The sequence below is a fragment of the Anomaloglossus baeobatrachus genome, chromosome 4 (assembly GCF_048569485.1).
Source record: "Anomaloglossus baeobatrachus isolate aAnoBae1 chromosome 4, aAnoBae1.hap1, whole genome shotgun sequence".
Classification (NCBI taxonomy): Eukaryota; Metazoa; Chordata; class Amphibia; order Anura; family Aromobatidae; genus Anomaloglossus; species Anomaloglossus baeobatrachus.
This window is the reverse complement of record NC_134356.1, coordinates 191,138,672-191,159,907: the sequence shown is the minus strand read 5'-3', so window position 1 is coordinate 191,159,907 and position 21,236 is coordinate 191,138,672.

Below are 21,236 nucleotides of genomic sequence, written 5' to 3'. Positions count from 1 at the left end.
GTATTATTTATTATTATATCACCATTTATTCCATGGTACTTTACATGTGAAAAAGAGGTACACATAATAAAATAAGTACAATACTCATGAACAATACAAGGCACAGATTGGTACAGGAGGGCAGAGGACCCTGTCCACAAAGGCTCACAGCCTAAATGGGATGGATTAGGATACAGTAGGTGAGGGTAGAGCTGGACATGTAGCAGTATAGTGGACTGGGGGTTATTGCAGCTTGTAGGCGTGTTGGAAGAGGTGGGTCTTCAGGTTCTTTTTAAAGGTTTCCACGTTAGATAATGGAGGGGGACAGTAGAATTGGTGTGAAAGAGCAGTTTTATGACAGGAGAAAACAAACTCCTTTATCATGCTTGTTGCTGGGGGGGATGTGGGAGAAAGATGGAAACCACCATAAGAAAGTGCAGCGGGAGAGGCTGTGTCAGAAGGTGTGAGCCAAGTTTCAGTGATGGCAAGGAAGGAAAGTTTGTTAGTGATGAAAAGATTGTGAATGTATGACAGTCTGTTGGAGACAGAGCATGTGTTACAAAGAGCTGAGGGAGTGGGGAAGCGAGGGATGGGTGAATGGGTACAAGGTTAGAAAGGTTGCAGAAATTCATGGTATATCATTGAAGGGGTTAGAAATCATTGTGGGGATGTGGTGAGGAGAGCCGGGATTTGGACAGATATCACCAGCAGTGAGGAAAAGCAGAGAAAGTGTTAGTAGGTTGGAACAGGAAAGGCCATGAGATGGCTGTGTGTGTCTGGAGACAGAGGATTTTATATTGAGGAACAGATCTGAGAAGATGGTGAGATGTATGTGAAAAATGGAGGAGAGATGACCAGTTCATTCCTAGGTTTAGGGATTAGGGGGAATATTAGGAAGTGAAGGACTATAGGAGTGATAATGGAAAGTAACAGAAATATTGTTTACAATGACTCTGGAATGGATCCAGTTACCTTCAGGTCCCTTCTGGTTCAATTTAGGTCTAATTAATTACAGTACACTTATAGATGCATTTAGATGATGGACAAATGTTGCCTTCTGCCTGGATTCCAAAAGCTGATGGCCGAGGCAGTCCCCCAGTACCAGTTGCACAGTCTCCAATACTTCTCTAAGAAAGCCGTACCTGCACTACACCAGCATGTTGCAGACAATATTACCCATTCCTCGAAAAACTCTGACAGGGTTCATTTCACCCTTGAGACCTGGACAAGCTGGTATGGCCAGGGGTATTATATCTCGTTGACTTTACTGGGTGAACACCACATGCAGAAATACATGCATTTATATACCGAGGCATTCTGTCACTTAAGTTATTAGTAATTGACTGATGAGTGTATTTGGTCATGCAAATCATAAGGATTCACCATCTCCTTTTTCCATTACCAATCAAAGATATCCCAAATGTAGTCAATTGGGGACATGTCCGTAGATGCCATACAGGCTGCTCACAGTAACATGCAGCCTGGCACTGTTATTGGGAAAAAGGCTCTTGGTACACTTTGTAGAAATGGCTATACCACTGGTACTACCACCAGCTCAGTGTAACATAGGGAGTGAATCTAGAAAGAAGAATAGCAGGGTCTGGCTACCATACATAGTGCCATCCCGCACCAGGGTCAGTGGGACATTTCCTCATGATAGCTTCTTCATGATTTTGGAGGTTACAATGGAACAATGGATGCCAGAATGGAGATTTGTGTTTTTCAGTGATGAGCTCTTGTCTTGGATGCATAGATAGAGATTGGCCTGGGAAACACATAGGCACATAGACAAGGGAAAGATGTTCATGAGGAAATGTCATATCAGCCCTACTCCTGTGATAGTGATGTGGGGTAACAAAAGTACGTAGTCAGACCCCTCTAAACTTCCAGCTACACTAACATTTCTATGTCACATTAATTTGGTTGTGGAAACAGTGGTACGACCATTTCTCCAAAGTGTCCCAGAAGCCATTTCTATGTTAAGGACAGTAAATTTGGAAGAGTCGGCTCACAATGCTTGAGTACTTGTATCTGGTGCATGGAAGCTGTGAAGTTGCTCAGAAGTTCATAGCGTAAAATTGTAAAAAATTGTACTCCCCATGAGCTAACAATTGTAGAGCATATATTGTGTAATCTTGAATTGTGCCATTACTAGACTAAACATGTCAGATCCTCTTTAAGCATATAGCACACATCTCATTGGACTAATGTATTACAAATTGTTGATGAATACAAAAATATAGCTGAAAAGGAAGAAACTAAAAGGATTCTCCAGGCAGGAGCCTTCTAAACAATTAATGCCAGAAACAAAAAAAAAATACAATAAAATGACAAATATTTCTTAGGTTTGTGTCAATCTAATATGGTCAACTTCTCAGAAATGATGTGCTGGCAGAGATAACACCATTAACATTCCTGCCTTTTTACCCTTCATGAGAACATGGCACCAGGGACTAGACTGGGTGAAAATCATGTCTTTTTTTTAAATAGATGATTTAATGGAACCAAAATTATTTAAATGGAACCAATTAGCAACAGTCCCCCTGGGCAGTATGAAACATTCTGAAAGATGCAGATTACAGCGGTATCCACTGCACTGTTGTGCTGATATTTGGCTTTTATTGATATACACTGGTGGGTATATCAGTCTATTGGTTCTCTTTGCTACTCATTGCCGACACATCCTGCTCTTCTTGACTGATAGCAGAGACAAAGGATCTGCTGCATAATGTCACCTCTACTCTACACTGTCAGTCATGAAGCAAGGGCAAAAAACAAAAATAAGGAGGAGTCATAGATTGAGAAGTCCACCAGGAAAAGTTGCAAGCATAATTTGCATGTCAATAAGAGTTACATAAGAGTTACATTTCGGCACAACTCTATCCCACACTACCTCTGTTTTAATGTAAAACATGGCGGCGTTTGATGGTGGAGGAAATAATTCTCCCAATAGAAGGCTTAGGCAGACAAGATGTAAATTATTTGATTAATTAACATTAGTAACTCTTCTCTTTATTGCATTCTGTAGAACATTTTGGCAGTGCCATGTCGTTACTGTTTGAAATGTTCCATAAGATATTCTTACTCTAAAATCTATCATGTGTCATGTCCTAAGTTAATAAATCGGACTATATTTACATTATGTTTTCCATTACCCCTATTAGAACATGCCAGACAATAGTCTACGAATACATTAGTTTTCGTATAGGTGAATGTCATTTCAAAGTTGACTGTTCCACCCTATTTGATGATTGTTTGATGATCGTATGTACATATGACATAACACTGACTCTCTGTAGAATCCATATCTTGCTCCTTTGTGAACTTAAAGTGCAATCCCCTTGCTGATGATAGTTTATAAGTCAAACATTCCAGCCCATGCTTTACAAGAAAGCTTTAAGTGAACGCAGATGGGATTTTAGAAGTCACAGCACTGACGTGTATCCAAATAGTTGTCCTCATATTTAAAACTTCACCTCATTTATCCAGTTGGGTTTAACCCTGCTAAAGTCAGTTCTCCACCCTGCAGACTGTAATGTCCATCTGGGATGGAAAGTCTACAATAAATCAAACGCAGCTATTGACTTTACATCAAATATTTGCCAAAATAGTGTGAGAGAAACTGACATTTTAAGCAAAACAGTTTATGAGGCTTGCTTTTGTTCATTGAGATAAATGTGTATTCTTAGATTATTCAATTAATGTTCTTTCCTGTGAGAGATTGAAATAGTAACATAAAAACTATTTTATACACTGATCCTCGTCTAATTTTACCATTTTGTTTAGTTATTTCTAAAGTATGCAGATCCTTGTTGATAAGCAATGTCTGCAAGGAATTGTCCAAGAAACACATTGCAAATTTTTATATTTTCACTATAGCTGAATGCTAATGTTATCCCTTTGGTTTACATTTACTATAGATATGCAGATATCATAAGTATGTAATAATCAGTGTATTTCTGTTGGCTTTTGCTTTCAAGCCCTATATCGTACTTGGTAGACAGAATGGAAATACAAACCCCCAGCAGTTTCTTAGGGACAAGACACCAGCAAGAGCCTTGTAAAGATGAGCCATTGAGCAAGACACATGGGAGGAAAAGGACAATTGGCCGGAAATCTGTTCTAAAGTGATCCCATGTAGGAAAAATGCCATAAAATGTTAACACACTTTTTGTTTTACGACCAATAATCGAATTTCGTGCGTTAACAATGTTATTATTATAGGGAGGTAAAGCAAGCATATATTAGTTACTGGCAGAATCATACCAGGTTTCCTTGAGCTAATCATTAGAAATGATTTTAGAGGCCAATTCTCCATCTATTCGAACCATATACCTATCTACGATTAACCCCTGTTATCAATACACACAGGACATATCACTATTAAGGTCTATTAAGTTATTTGGAATCAACCCACAAGAAAGTCTCTATAAGTAGTTATTATGATCTATGGGTTATTTGGATTTTACAGATTAAAACAAAGTAGCTACTCAAAAAGGGTAGGGCGACTGGGCACCGCAGCTGCAAACACTAATTTTATGTTACTCCCAGACCGGATTGGTAACCGACGTAAGAATTCCTGCAGTCCAAGGTGGTGCTCAGTCAGCACAAGAGACGATGTTAAATGTTCCCAGGAGAAGATGAAGAAGTCACTCACAGTGCAAATCTGTGGCTTTATTCTCTGTAAAAACACAGGTTACAGCATGTGGGGAGAGATGGGTATGCGGACACGCCGGACGACAGTCATTTCGCGCCTCAGCAGAGTGCCGTCTTCATCTTCTCCTTGGAACAAAGTAGGTACTGTTTTAGGGTAACATTTTTGGAAGCATATTTAAGTGACTAATACACCTACCTTACATACAAGTGGAAAGCATAGGCAGCAATTGAATTATACATAATTCTATTATTGGATATATAACACATTCCTACCAGTGTCATGGAAATCTATCAGCAGAATACTATTCGTAGGATATCTGAATGTTCTGAAACACTAACTGCTACCTGTTCCACTGACTTCCAGAGCTTCAAATGTTACTTTACTGTTAAATAATAAACATTTCACTATAAGTTTTTGAATTTAAAATTCATGCAGTTTATTGCCAATGAACTATTACTCTGTGGGGCTCTATAGAAGAATTCAGTGGAGAATGACTATCAAAGTGAGAATAGCCTGAAACACTTTTGTGATGACTCAGCATTTGGCCACTTGTGTGGGGGGTGAACTTTTCTTAATTAGACCAGATATATGGTCCCTTTGTTTGGAAGTTAGCTATTGTCTCATGTCAGACTTAAGGTACCGTCACACTAAGCGACGCTCCAGCGATCCCACCAGCAACCTGACCTGGCAGGGATCGCTGGAGAGCAGCACGGGTTTCTGGTGAGCTGTCAAACAGGCAGATCTCACCAGCAACCAGTGACCAGCCCCCAGCCAGTAGCGACGCGTGGAAGCGATGCTGCGCTTGGTAACTAAGGTAAATATCGGGTAACCAACCCGATATTTACCTTGGTTACCAGCGCACACCGCTTAGCGCTGGCTCCCTGCACTCCTAGCCAGAGTACACATCGGGTTAATTACTCGATGTGTAGTCTGGCTATGTGTGCAGGGAGCAGGGAGTTGGCACTGACAGCGTGAGGGCGGCGGACGCTGGTAACGAAGGTAAATATCGGGTAACCAAGGAAAGGGCTTCTTGGTTACCCGATATTTACATTGGTTACCAGCGTCCGCAGAAGTTGGATCCCTGCTCACTGCACATTCAGTTGTTGCCCTCTCGCTGTCACACACAGCGATGTGTGCTTCACAGTGGGAGAGAAACAGCTAAAAAATGGCCCAGGACATTCAGCAACAACCGGCGACCTTACAGCAGGGGCCAGGTTGTTGTTGGATGTCACACACAGCAACATCGCTAGCAACATCGCTGTTGCGTCACAAAAGTCGTGCCTCAGCAGCGATGTTGCTAGTGATGTTGCTTAGTGAGACGTGGCCTTTATCAGAGTCCTATTTCTTGTTAAATGCAGATTGTCTGTTAAATGTGTATTGCTTCAGCCCTTTTGACTACATAAGTCACAGGAAAATTATGCAGTCAGATTGAACTAGCGACCTATGAGAGAACAGCCATCTCCCACCAATCCGGTATGACAAAATACCCTGAAATTAGACCTGAGGGGTATAAAAGGGGACCTTGCTCCTGTCACCAGAGATATATTCTACAGGACTTCAACCTAGGATCTATGGTTGCAGCTGGAGGATTACAGAATTGCTTCACTTCTTTCATTCTACGGTACTTCAGCCTAGGACCCACAGTTCCAGCTGGAGGATCACAGAACTGCTTAAGTGCTCAATGCTGATCCCAAAAATTAGCTTGGAGAACCCATGTTGGGACAATTCAGTCGCCTGGCTACATATAATGCTGTGCTCGATCAGCTTCCTAAGCTTGCCTCTGTCTATTCTCAATGTGAGCCCGCCAATAATGGGGTGCTGCTTGAGTGGGATAGCTGGTTCTGGAAGCCCGAAAGTCAAAAGATTCTATTCCCTGGCGAGCCAGCGGAAGGGTGAGACTATCGCTTGACCCCATCGTGTGTTCTTGCTGAGAATCTAACATGTTTTTGCCTATTGGTGAACCAATAAAGTCTTACCAATGTCTGGTTCTCTGATGTATGTTGTCTGAGTAGTATTCTGCCCACTGGGAAGGAGTGTGGGCATTCAGTGGGATGAACCCTAGTCTGCGCGGTCTTTCTGAAGACAGCCAGGCCACCAAACAAGAGCACCCACTGACCCTTGTGTCTCCATAACGTTTACACAAATATCTATTTAAATTAGTGGTAGTTGTGTCAAACACAACTGTGTAGTAGTTGTTTGTAACCAATTACTTGTCCCAAAAGTAGTTGTGTAATATTAGAGTGTGTTTTCAGCACCAAAGAAACCCTTCATCTTAGGCTGGTACCTTCCCAACTTACTTTGTACAAAATGCTTAGTTGACCATGACATCCATATACACATGTTCTTGGCGGTTACTGTGGTCTTGATGCAGCATAAACTAATTACATACATGTCTGCCAAAAGTTAAGTATTATGGCTATTTGATAAAGAGCACTTTTTCCAAGATATCATTGCCAAGGAGTTTATCTGATGGAAGCTGCAAACCTTGTCCAGGAAATTTCTAATCTGTTGTCAATTTAAATATCCTGAAAAAATCATCAATGAATAGGATTCATTTTAAAAACATGTTGAAGCCCCAATGTTCTGAAAGAAAATATCGCAAGAATAAAACAACATGAAAATGTTTTCATGTTCAGTACTTGCATATAGCTAAGCTTCCAAAAATTAGATACCTGCAGTGCTCAGATGTACCTATTGTAACTTTCAAGAGGTAAATTTAGAATACTTAGTTGACCAGAACAAAATGGAAACTCAGCGCCAGATACTTTGCACTAAAGGGGGCTTTACACGCTGCGACATCGCTAGCGATGTCGCTAGTGTACCGCCCCGCAGGCTCGGCTGCGCCCGCGAGCCGCTCGGATCCGTGCTCGTACTGCGGGTGGTGGCTCGAGCCTCTCACGGACCCGGGGGTCACATCGCTCTGCAAGGGAGTTGGCGCTACACGTGGGGATTTCAGTGTTTGATTTGGGATGATAGTTCGTGACGCCACCCACGGGTTGTGGTGATTGTGGACACCACCGCTGCGGTGAAGGTATGGGGCTCCCGGGAGCGATGTAATGGCGCAGCTAGGTGTTGACCCCTCTGTGGGTAGGGGGTGTTGGTCCCGGGGCCCGGTAGGCGAGGGCCGGGGTGCAGGGTGAAGTGTTGCGGTGCAGTGCGGTGCAGTGCCTGATGGCACTGGTGTACTCACTCTGACACAAGACACTGGAGTCTCTGGTAAACCAAATGGAGTGATGAACGGGGCCCACAGCCGGCTGCAGCTTCTCCCGGAATCGGTTGGTGGTTTCCGCCTTTCTCCTGCACCTCTGTGTGTAAATGTTTGACTCCTATGCCTAGACACCGGTAGTCCACTTCCCGACTTGTATATGCCGTAGGATCCCGTTTGCCCACAGACTCTGGCCCTTTGGGTCTCTATGCCTTGGCGGTGGCTTTACCCTATATGGTTGGGCTGTTGTCTTCTAAAGGGACTTGTGTGGGATAGGTCCTTAAGTCCAGTCCGCAATCAGTTGATTCAACTCGGCCCTGTCGGTTCAGGGCTTTGTACTGGGTCTGAGTACCCTGCCTGGTGCTCCAGTATCCAGTTGGCTCCCCAGTTCGGTTTCAGCAGGCCACTACCCTGCCCCGGTCCCTTACGGTTCCGCCGGTCGTATTCCCGGTCTCCTGCAGGTGGCCACTACCGTCTGCCTCCTTGCCAATGGTAACTGGGCTCCGACCCAGCCACCTGGTAGTCTCTTATCAGGGCACGGACACAGGACTGCCCGTGACCTTGACTGCTCTAGACTCGCACTTGAACTAGTCTGTCTGTTTTCCCGCCTCCAGGCCTGTGAACTCCTCGGTGGGCGAAGCCAACCACCTGGCCCCTCCCCCCTAGTGTGGACATCAAACCTGGAGGGTGGTGACAAGGGTTTTAGGTTGGCTGGTGTTACCTAACTGGGAGGGGGTGTGGTGTTGTGTGTGACTACCTGGGACGACCCGACTAGTCCGGGACATCACATTACCATTCGCACCCGCCCCCGTCGTTTGTGCTTCATGGGCAAATCGCTGCCTGTGGCAGACAAAATCGCTAGTACCCGTCACACATACTTACCTTCCTAACGACGTCGATGTGGCCAGCGAACAGCCTCTTTTCTAAGAGGGCGGTTCGTGCAGTGTCACAGCGACGTCACACTGCAGGCGTCCAATAGAAGCGGAGGGGCGGAGAGCAGCCGAATGAAAGTCACACCCACCTCGTTGCCGGAGGACGCAGGTACGGTGTTGTTCGTCGTTCCTGGGGTGTCACACGTAGCGATGTGTGCTGCCTCAGGAACGACGAACAACCTGCGTCCAATATCAGCAATGATATTTGGGAAATGTACGACGTGTCAACGATCAACAATAAGGTGAGTATTTTGCATCGTTAGCGGTCGCTTGTACGTGTCACACACAACGACGTCGCTAACAAGGCCGGATGTGCGTCACGAATTCCGTGACCCCAACGACATCTCGTTAGCGATGTCGATGCGTATAAAGCGGCCTTAAGGTTTCAAAGGCAACTGATAACTCTTGGGAGCAGAGAACATTTTTGCCTTTAAGGCATTGACATTGTTGACTGAAATCTCTGCATTCCCTACAATAAAGCCCCTGAGTAGAGATGATCGTTACTAAGGTTTGGTTTTCGAACCGAACACCAAATTTAAAAATGTCATGATTGACTCCTGGCTCAGCTGGAGCTGAGCCTTTTTTTAGTTTCACTTCTGATGCAAGTCACGTTAGGGGTTAATCCTTTCTGCCTCGTTCTGGAGGTCAGGCTGCTTTATTAGGGCACTGTTTCTCTTGGACTTCGCCAGTGATACTTCTGGCTCTGCTGTGTTCTGCTCGAGTGACCTGTTGTCTGCCCTGCCCCCTCCTGACCTCCGTGTTCACCTGACCTTTTAACCTCCTCTGTTGTCTGTTTCCATCAGTGTCTCTCCCGCTGTTTCCCTGTTCGTTCCTTATCTGTTTACCTTTATTCTGTCTTGTCTTCCCACTCCCCCTCGCTTCTAGGCTCTGATTTCCCGGCTACTGACTATTTGCTTCCCTCTGACTACGTTTAAACTTTGCCCTTGTGTACTTACAAGACCTCATGTTGTGACACGGCTTTCTGATGATTCTACTGCCATCTGGTGGGCTTGACTAGTATTACCTCTGCTAGGGAAATCCCTGCTCATACGTTTCCTCCACTTTTACGCCCCCTAGTGGTTTACCAGCTAACTACCTTCTCAGATAGTTTCAGGAATCCTCTCAGTCCCACATTACTGCGCTGTACTGCTATTGTACATCTTAGAGTACAGCGTGACAAAAAAAATCAAGATTCGGGTTCGGGGATCCGATGCTGTACGTGTGGTCAAAACTCATGCAAGCAGTGCTGTTCTCAGGTATGCTTAGTGCACAGCCTGGCTCACACTGGAGGTAACAACAGCATGATCGGATGTAGGGTGCAACAAAAAAAAAAATGGAAAAACCCTGTCCACCATCCCCAGGAAGTGATCTGCTTATGGCTGGCTGTATGTGGGCAGAGACTCAAACTTCCAATCAGTGACTGGATCCGGGGTTCGGGTCATCACACTTGAGCCTAGTGAGTCAGGCTCGTTTGCTGCTGGTGAACCGATTCTCAACGCAACTGCTCATCTCTACCCCTGACTGTTAGTTCCTTGTATGTGTGTAGATTACATTTCAAGGGCTTCATGTTTTTAACTTACAAATCACTCCTTGTAGCTTGTCCTTCTTGATTCCAAGAAATATTTGCCTCCATATCTTGAAATGGTCTGGAAATATCTCCCACAATATATTTCTCTCACCTTATAACTAAGAAAAAGACTGATTTCACTGCCTAACTTTCTAATGTAAACAGGTGCTTACTGAGATACTGAGCATGAGATATATTAACAAAAAAAGAGACAGTTGCACTCTAAAATGCTAAGATATGTAAACAATGAATATAGGAATATAAACATGCATTATAAACATGCATTATAAACATTCATTATTACTATGAAAAACATGTAAAAATTAAGATACTGAACACACAAAAAGCCATCGCCAAGGAGACCTCTTAATGTTGGGTCCCTAATGCCTCTCTTTGGGTTAAAAAACCCTCTAATTTATGAGCGGACAGGAACCTGCAAATGAAGAACTAAAATTGCTTAAGGCTGAAGAGCAGGAGTACTCAATCAGAGGGAATGACCCTATAATCTAACAAAAACACTGGTGGCACGCCTTAACTTTTAATGTGAACAGGTGCAAACAGAACATGAAACATAGCAGCAAAAAAGAGAAAGTGCACTCAGTAGTGCTAAGATACACTACAGTTCAAAAGTTTGGGGTCACTTAGAAATTTCCTTATTTTTGAAAGAAAAGCACTCCAGTGTTCTAATGGTACATGGTGTGTGCTAACTATGTTAGAAGGCTAATGGATGTTTAGAAATCCCTTGAAAACCCTTGTGCAAGTATGTTAGCACAGCTGAAAACAGTTTTGCTGATTAGAGAAGCTGTAAAACTGATCTTCCTTTGAGCTAGTTGAGAATGGGGAGCATTACATTTGTCAGTTCCATTAAACTTACAAAATGGCCAGAAGAAGAGAACTTTCATGTGAAACTCGACAGTTTATTCTTGTTCTTAGAAATGAAGGATATTCCATGCGAGAAATTGCCAATAAACTGAAGATTTCCTACAATGGTGAGTACTACTCCCTTCAGAGAAGAGCACAAACAGGCTCAAACCAAAGTAGAAAGAGAAGTGGGAGGCCGCGCTGCACAACTGAGCAACAAGTACATTAGAGTCTCTAGTTTGAGAAATTGACACCTCACAGGTCCTTAACTGGCAGCTTCTTTAAATAGTACCCACAAAATGCCAGTGTCAACATCTACAGTAGAGAGGCGACTCCAGGATGCTGGCCTTCAGGGCAGAGTGGCAAAGAAAAATCCATATCTGAGACTGGCTAATAAAAGGAAAAGATTAATATGGGCAAAATAACACAGACATTGGACAGAAGAAGATTGGAAAAAAGTGTTATGGACAGACAAATCAAGGTTTGAGGGGTTTGGATCACACAGAAGAACATTTGTGAGACACAGAACAACTGAAAAGATGCCGGAAGAGTGCCTGATGCCATCTGTGAAGCATGGTAGAGGTAATGTGATGGTCTGGGGTTGCTTTGGTGATGGTAAAGTGGGAGATTTGTGCAAGGTAAAAGGGATTTTGAATAAGGAAGGCTTTCACTCCATTTTGTAACACCATCCCATACCCTGTGGTATTGATTGGAACCAATTTCATCCTACAACAGGAAATTGACCCAAAGCACACATCTAAATTATGCATGAACTATTTAGGGAAGAAGCAGGCAGCTGGTATTCTATCTGTAATGGAATGGACAGCCCAGTCACCAGATCTCAACCCTATTGAGCTGTTGTGGGAGTAGCTTGACCGTATGGTATGCAAAAAGTGTCCATCAAGGCAATCCAACTTGTGTGAGGGGCTTCTGGAAGCATGGGGTGAAATATCTCCAGATTACTTCCGCAAATTAACAGCTAGAATGCCAAAGGTCTGCAAAGCTGGAATTGCTGCAAAGGAGCATTCTGTGACGAAAGCAAGGAGAAGGAGAAAAGGAGGAGAAGCAGAAAATTATTATTTCAAGTAAAAAAAAATCATTATTTCTAACCTAGTCAATGCCTGGACTATATTTTCTATTCTTTATGCAACTAATTTGATAAATAAAAGTATGATTTCTCATGGAAAAGACAAAATTGTCTGGGTGACCCCAAACGTTTGAACTGTAGTGTATGAGTAACATTGAATATAAGCATACAATACTGCTATGAAAACATGTAAAAATTGAGATACTTAGCACACAAAATGGTCAGTTTTATGTGAGCCCAACAGCCAGCGCCAAGGCTGCCTCTTAATGTTGGGTCCCTATCTAGCTAAAATGTCTCTCATTGGGTTAAAACTGATGAATTTTGTGTGATATCTCAATTTTTACATGTTTTTGATAGCAGTATTGCATGTCTATAATATATTCCTATATTCATTGTTTACATATCTTAGCACAACAGGGTACAATTGTCTCTTTTTTGTAATGCACAGAAAACTGGACATTTATGTGTGCTAAATAGTATCTCAATTAAAACGAATGAAGAATTTTTACTATTTTTCATCAATGACATATTTTTCTGCCAATGTACAGTAGTCATACTGGAAAATAGAATATATTTCTATGTGTATAGTCTAATAGTGTCTTATAGTGTTAGGATAGTGTCAAAGTGTGAAAGAACAAAAATATCACTCAGTTATTTAGAGGGATAACAGAGGAACAGCAAAATTATTATTTTATACAGAATGAGAATACTGACAAAACAGACATGTTAGGAAAGTTAACATTTCCTGTAATCAGAATTCATACATGAAAACCCACGAGCAGCACTACACATAAATAATAATAGTAAATAATATACTAATTGTTTCAGAGACTTGCTAATGTATGACTATTAATGACTTCCATTCCAATGAAATATAACAGATCCCTAGCTATATCATACAAATATTTACTTGTATATAGCCAGTTTTTAGGTATTTTTCTTGTAGGTACTCATGCTGTAGCCAAAACTGGTATTTACTACATGTGCCTTTAGATCAGCTAAATAACTGCAATTTTCACACTCACGTAACAGACATAAGCTAGTGTCCTGTTACCATGTAAACAGGATGGAAGCTTAACCCCTTCACCCCCGGGCAATTTTCCGTTTCGTTTTGTGATCCCCGCCCCAGCCATTTTTATTGTGTTGTGTTGAATTGTGCTGTCACATGTTGACAGCGCGATCCAAGTGGCAAGCAGGCGTAGGTGGATCGCAGATCCACATGCGCCTGTTAGCCCCACATGTCTAGTGTTCAAATCAGCAGACATGTGCAGGGATCACAGGAGCCGGTGGTGATTACCGCGACATGACCAATGACCTACCAGGACATCATTCTGTATGAAGGGGTTAAAACACAGCAATTATCAACATTGGTTTAATATTTAGAACTATGGAGTTTTCTTCCAAGGAAGAGTATCATGGACAGTAGAAAAATGCTAAATAAGGAAAGTTTCTAATTATGATACTATTAAAAAATACCCATAATTATCTTGCAATTTTGTACGTGAAATTCTTAGCAGATCAAAAGAATATTTCAACTTCTGGAGTTGAATTAAAAGAATTTCTTAACTTTTAGAGGTTGAATTAAAAGAATTTTACTGTAGTATGGAAAAGAATTACTGTTCGTCTTAAAACAATGGCGCTAATGTATTAAGGAATTCAGACCTTGCAGTTTCAAGATCAATGTGTATTGTAAAACCAGGTCCAATAAGTTCAATATTAAAAGAAATATTAATAAACCTGACATTTTACATGGAAGCACTTTGCTACATACCTGGAAGTATTGGCTAGCTTTGTAGCACTTCGTTGGAACATTGATTACGTCTGCCAAGAAATTATTAGCACATGTCCTACAAAAAACTTTAATATGCTATCCTTTGAAGAAGCAGATTGTTTCTTTGGATGTGAGGAAATAATATAATTGTTAGCATCACGGCTGCAGGGTGCAGGTATCTGACTTACCTAAGTGTTCCATTTCCACATGTTAAAATAAATTTGGATCAACTGCTCATTGTCTTTGGTGTTGAGGTATGCTTCAAGTCAACCTGTAACATTTCATTTTGATTCCTTCATGAGAAGGTCATATTATGAAACATTTGCTATGAATCACATCATAAAACAGGTTGATAAGATTGATAGCGGGTACTGAAGCATAACATTTTGTATATTAAACATCTGCTCCTTTATACATAGTATATGCAACTTCAAGGCCTCTCGCTTCACAAATTCCCTAAATGCAATTTTGGATACATTTAAAATACCATGTTTTTATTTTGAAGAAACATCAATAGGCTCCTGTAATGTATATTATAACCAAAGCAGAACAGATACAGTATTATGTGAATTTAGCGTGTGCTCTGCCAATGGAAAAGCATTATAGAAAAAAATTGAGAATGGAACATGTAAGCTTTTAGTGTCTTGTCTGATAGACAGTCCACCTCTATATGACCTATTTGCACATACAGTCATGGCCAAAAGTGTTGGCACCCTTGAAATTGTTCAAGAAAATAAAGTATTTCATCAAGAAGATACTTCTAATTAGGATACTGTTCCACTTGGGATTTTCATGTGCGAGTGCGATCTGATAAAACATCGAACTGCACTCGCACCAGTGCAAAACTATGAAGTAGTGTCCATCTGCGATTGATTTCTCTTGGCATAGCAGCATGCGGAATGAATCGCAGCATGCTGCGTTTTGCAGTGATTCTTGGCTCACACACCCCCATGCAAGCCTATGGACGCATGTGAAACATTGCACTGCACTCGCATGTCATCCGACCTCAGTGCAATATACGTAGAGACAGGCAGCGGAGGAGATGGGGAAAAAGTGCTCCCTGCCTCTTCTCGCAAGATCACATCACAGTCGCATGACCGTCGGCTGAGGCTCGCAGCAGAGGGTCATTAGCATATCACATCCAATGCTCTTGCATCGGAAGCTGTACACAAGTGGAACAGTACCCTTACACATGTTTTGTTATACACATGTTTATTTCCTGTGTGTATTGGAAGAACACAAAAAAAAACCAGGAAGGCAAATTGGAAATAATTTCACACAGAACTTTAAAATTAGGTGGACAAAATTGTTGGCGCTTTTCAAAAATTGTGGGTAAATGACTTTTTTTCAAGCATTTGATGCTCATTCAAACTCTCCTGTGGCAAGTAACAGATATGGGCAATATGAAAATCATTAGTGATGGGCGATTCCAAACTGTAAAGTTTGCTGTCCATACTGGACACCTAGTGTCCGTGCACGGACCCCGAAAATGTCACTGTTTGGGTTTGGCCACACGGATAAAAAAAGGAAGTAAAATGAGGATAAAAGCAGGACAATTAAACTTAGTTTCCATGTGGCTGTTACACTGCTTCTGGGTCCACTCATTAAGCTTATGATTATGCACTGCTTTCCCACCCACCCTCTCTGAAAGCATCTGTGATTGGTTGCAGCCAGACTGTCAGTGTATCGTCATCTGTAATTGATTGCCCTCACACTACCTGTCTGGGTCCTGGAGTGGAGTGTAAAAATAAGTAAATAATTGGGAAAAATGGCATAGAGTCCCCGGTATTTTCATACCCAGTGCAGATATAGCATAAAGCTGGTGGCTGCAGTCCCCAGAGGTGTGCATTATCTTAACTGTGTATCAAAATATGAATGACCCCATGTGGCTTTTTTTTTAATGATTTCTATAAATAATTTTAAAAAAAGGTGTAGGGACCCCCAATTTTGATACCCAGCCAAGATAGAGCAACCAATCACAGATGCCAACATGCTGGCAGTCTGACGGCAACCAATCACAGATGCTGTCAGAGAGGGTGGGAGGGGGATGTAGTACATATTCATAAGTTTTAATGAGCAGACTCAGAAGCAGTATGACAGCCGCGTGGAAACTGGGATAAGTATAATTGTCCTGCTTTAATTCACATTTTGCTTCTTTTTTCAGCCCCCGACTCCAGGATTTTGTGGGCCCTGGGCGAAAGTGTCTCAGTGGGCCCCATCCACACATAGACATGCACAGATACATACACATACAGGCATACGTACACATACATATTTAAAGAGAAATTCACAAAAACACATATAAACAGACATACAGTTAGGTCCAGAAATATTTGGACAGTGACACAATTTTCGCGAGTTGGGCTCTGCATGCCACCACTTTGGATTTGAAATGAAACCTCTACAACAGAATTCAAGTGCAGATTGTAACGTTTAATTTGAAGGTTTGAACAAAAATATCTGATAGAAATTGTAGGAATTGTACACATTTCTTTACAAACACTCCACATTTTAGGAGGTCAAAAGTAATTGGACAAATAAACCAAACCCAAACAAAATATTTTTATTTTCAATATTTTGTTGCGAATCCTTTGGAGGCAATCACTGCCTTAAGTCTGGAACCCAAGGACATCACCAAATGCTGGGTTTCCTCCTTCTTAATGCTTTGCCAGGCCTTTACAGCCGCAGCCTTCAGGTCTTGCTTGTTTGTGGGTCTTTCCGTCTTAAGTCTGGATTTGAGCAAGTGAAATGCATGCTCAATTGGGTTAAGATCTGGTGATTGACTTGGCCATTGCAGAATGTTCCACTTTTTTGCACTCATGAACTCCTGAGTAGCTTTGGCTGTATGCTTGGGGTCATTGTCCATCTGTACTATGAAGCGCCGTCCGGTCAACTTTGCGGCATTTGGCTGAATCTGGGCTGAAAGTATATCCCGGTACACTTCAGAATTCATCCGGCTACTCTTGTCTGCTGTTATGTCATCAATAAACACAAGTGACCCAGTGCCATTGAAAGCCATGCATGCCCATGCCATCACGTTGCCTCCACCATGTTTTACAGAGGATGTGGTGTGCCTTGGATCATGTGCCATTCCCTTTCTTCTCCAAACTTTTTTCTTCCCATCATTCTGGTACAGGTTGATCTTTGTCTCATCTGTCCATAGAATACTTTTCCAGAACTGAGCTGGCTTCATGAGGTGTTTTTCAGCAAATTTAACTCTGGCCTGTCTATTTTTGGAATTGATGAATGGTTTGCATCTAGATGTGAACCCTTTGTATTTACTTTCACGGAGTCTTCTCTTTACTGTTGACTTAGAGACAGATACACCTACTTCACTGAGAGTGTTCTGGACTTCAGTTGATGTTGTGAACGGGTTCTTCTTCACCAAAGAAAGTATGCGGCGATCATCCACCACTGTTGTCATCCGTGGACACCCAGGCCTTTTTGAGTTCCCAAGCTCACCAGTCAATTCCTTTTTTCTCAGAATGTACCCGACTGTTGATTTTGCTACTCCAAGCATGTCTGCTATCTCTCTGATGGATTTTTTCTTTTTTTTCAGCCTCAGGATGTTCTGCTTCACCTCAATTGAGAGTTCCTTAGACCGCATGTTGTCTGGTCACAGCAACAGCTTCCAAATGCAAAACCACACACCTGTAATCAACCCCAGACCTTTTAACTACTTCATTGATTACAGGTTAACGAGGGAGACGTCTTCAGAGTTAATTGCAGCCCTTAGAGTCCCTTGTCCAATTTCTTTTGGTCCCTTGAAAAAGAGGAGGCTATGCATTACAGAGCTATGATTCCTAAACCCTTTCTCCGATTTGGATGTGAAAACTCTCATATTGCAGCTGGGAGTTTGCACTTTCAGCCCATATTATATATATAATTGTATTTCTGAACATGTTTTTGTAAACCGCTAAAATAACAAAACTTGTGTCACTGTCCAAATATTTCTGGCCCTGACTGTAAATCTATACGCAGTCATACATACATACATAGATACACATCATATACACACACACACACACACACACGATATATTTCTAATATTGGGAAGCCGGCAACAGCCTCACTCACCTCCCCGCTTGTCTCCATCCATCTCCTCCTCGGCATGTGTCTGTGCCACGCTGATTGGTGGCTGTCACTAACAGACATGGCCGCACACAGAGCACACTGACACTGCTGTATATACATCACAAGAGAGGCTGGGGACATACATATTACTGGGGGGTATACATACTACTGAGGAAAGGGGTATACAGCAATGGGTGGCATACAGCTCCAGTGGGGGGCATACAGCTCCAGAGGGGGGACAGTGGTTCTGGGGTGGGGGGGACATGCAGCTCTGGGGGTATACAGCACTGGGGTAGGGGACATACAACTCGGGGTATAGTAGTATGCCGCCCCCATATTCCTCCATATAGTGTTATGAAGGCCCCATATTCCTCCATAAAGTATTATGTAGCCCCCATAAGGCACTATGCAGCCCCCATATGGCACTATGCAACCCCCATATAGCACAGTGCAGACCTAGATAGCATTAGGCATCCTCATGTAGTATACAGCTGCCATATAGCACAGTGCAGACCCAAATAACATTAGGCACACTCATGTAGTATACAGCCGCCATATAGCACAGTGCAGACCCAGATAGCATTAGGTATCCTCATATAGTATACAGACTGTATATAGCACAGTGCAGACCCAGATAGAGTTAGGCACCCTCAAGTAGTATACATTCGCCATATAGCACAGTGCAGACCCAGATAGCATTAGGCACCTTCATGTAGTAATGTGCAGCATTAGCCTCTCCCCCCTCCACCACACATGCACAATGTGCAGCATTAGCCTCTCCCCCCCTCTCCCACACATGCACAATGTGCAGCATTAGCCTCTACCCCCTCCCCCACACATGCACAGTGTGCAGCATTAGCCTCTCACCCACACATGCACAGTGTGCAGCATTAGCCTCTCCCCCACACATGCACAGTGTGCAGCATTACCCTCTCCCCCACACATGCACAGTGTGCAGCATTAGCCTCTCCTCCCTCCCCCACACATGTAGTGTGCAGAATTAGTCTCTCCCCCCTCCCCCACACATGCACAGTGTGCAGCATTAGCCTCTCCCCCCTCCCTCCACCACACATACAGTGTGCAGCATTAGCCTCTCCCCCCTCCACCACACATGCACAATTGGCAGCATTAGCTTCTCCCCCCTCCCCCACACATGCACAATTGGCAGTATTAGCCTCTCCCCCCTCCCCCACACATGCACAATGTGCAGCATTAGCCTCTCCCCCCCTCCCCCACACATGCATAGTGGGCAGCATTAGCCTCTGCTCCCTCCCCCACACATGCACAGTGGGCAGCATTAGCCTCTCCCCACTCCCCCACACATGCGCAGTGGGCAGCATTAGCCTCTTCCCCCCTCTCCCACACATGCACAGTGTGCAGCATTAGCCTCCCCCCCCCTCCCCCACACATGCACAGTATGCAGCATTAGCCTCTCCCCCCTCCCCCACACATGCACAGTGGGCAGCATTAGCAACACCCACATCTTTCTTATGAATCTTCAGCTCTGTGAGCCCTTACCTGCTCTGGTGCCATGCTCTGGTGTAGGCCGCCACCGCGCTCCTTCTCCTCTGGTGCCCGTGGACATCCTCCTGCTCCCGTGAGCCTCTTGTCACTAATCCTCATTCCCTTGCTGCTCCGGTCTCCTCAGCGCGTCCACTGATGTCACTCTGACCTCTCAGCAGGTACTCAGTGGTGACGTCACCACGCTCCGCTGCAGAGCTGTCAGAGGCTCAGAGCACCGACAGAGGACAGACGCTGCAGGAGAATGATGACAGAGAGAGCGGGCTGCTCTGTCTCTCATCATTGCTTTCAATTGTATCGGCACCTGCGATGCTGATACAATTGAAAGTGCGATCCTCAGCGAGGGAAGAGGCCGGTGACAGCGCTGGCACCGGCACACCTGCCAGTGCGAATGGGCCGCCCCGGTAGCCCAGGGCCCCGGCAGTTGACCAGGTTTGCCGGGTGCTGACGCTGGGCTTGCCCCTAGCTTTTACTACTACCATTTTACAACACACAAGTTTGGGTTCCCATAGACTTATATAGTGTTTGGGTTCCTGGTTCAACTTTGTTTTTTTTTTAAAATCTGTCCGGACCCGACAAACCCAAACATCTGCAAGTTCGCCCATCTCTAAAAATCACACCTGAAACCAGGCTGTATAGATATTATTAAAGGTGTGTCTGGTGAGCACAAGTTATTACCTATCCATAGAATAGTTGATAACTTAGTGATTGGTAGGGGTTCATTTGTCGGGACCCGGAATAATAAACAGGATAAGGAATTTTTATCCCTGTGAGAATGGAATGGCAGTGTGCATGCTTGACGCTCCTCCAGTCACTTCCATTTTGGCTGCAGAGCGCTGAGCTTTGCTTATTGTGGCACTTCCATAAAGTTATGAATGGAGAATAGGTCGGGTATTCAATCTCCTGCTCCATTTAATAATGTTGATAAAAGTGCCTTGTCAGGGACAAACATTCTCAGTTTTGCTGATTGGTGTGGGTTTTAGGGGTCTTAACCCCTCCAGTCAATAACGTATCCTGTGAATAAATTACACCCTGTGAATCCTGATTTAACCAATGATTGATTAATAATCTTCTGTGTAGCAACATAGCCACCAAAATTCTAATAAAAATAAATCATTCTTTGCCTCCATTGTTAGATATTGTGTTCACCCAGTTATCCTGCCGAAAATATTTTAATTTGGTGACACCTATTCATAAAAATGGCCAAACACAGCATGGACAGTGCTAAAGTGCTCTTCTATCTAACTAAATTATTGACTCTATCAGTTCTTACTTCTGCAACCCCTAAAAACAGAGGATTCTGCCCCACTCCATCACCCCGGGTACTGCCAACGGCAGCGGCGGAACTCCCCATTACCGCACACCACAGGTGGCGTCATGAACTACCTAAATTTCCCCTGTAAATAACCCCCCATCACATACTGGCACGACCCCGAGCCCTCAGGTCCGGAGACCCTCCAGCCACCCGAGAAGAAGCACTGAGGATTCGAGCGGTCCGACCGCTTCTGGGGTGGGACGCACCCAGGACAACTTTCTGGCGTCACGAACAGGATCCGGACAGGACCCACTAACCTGGGTGACG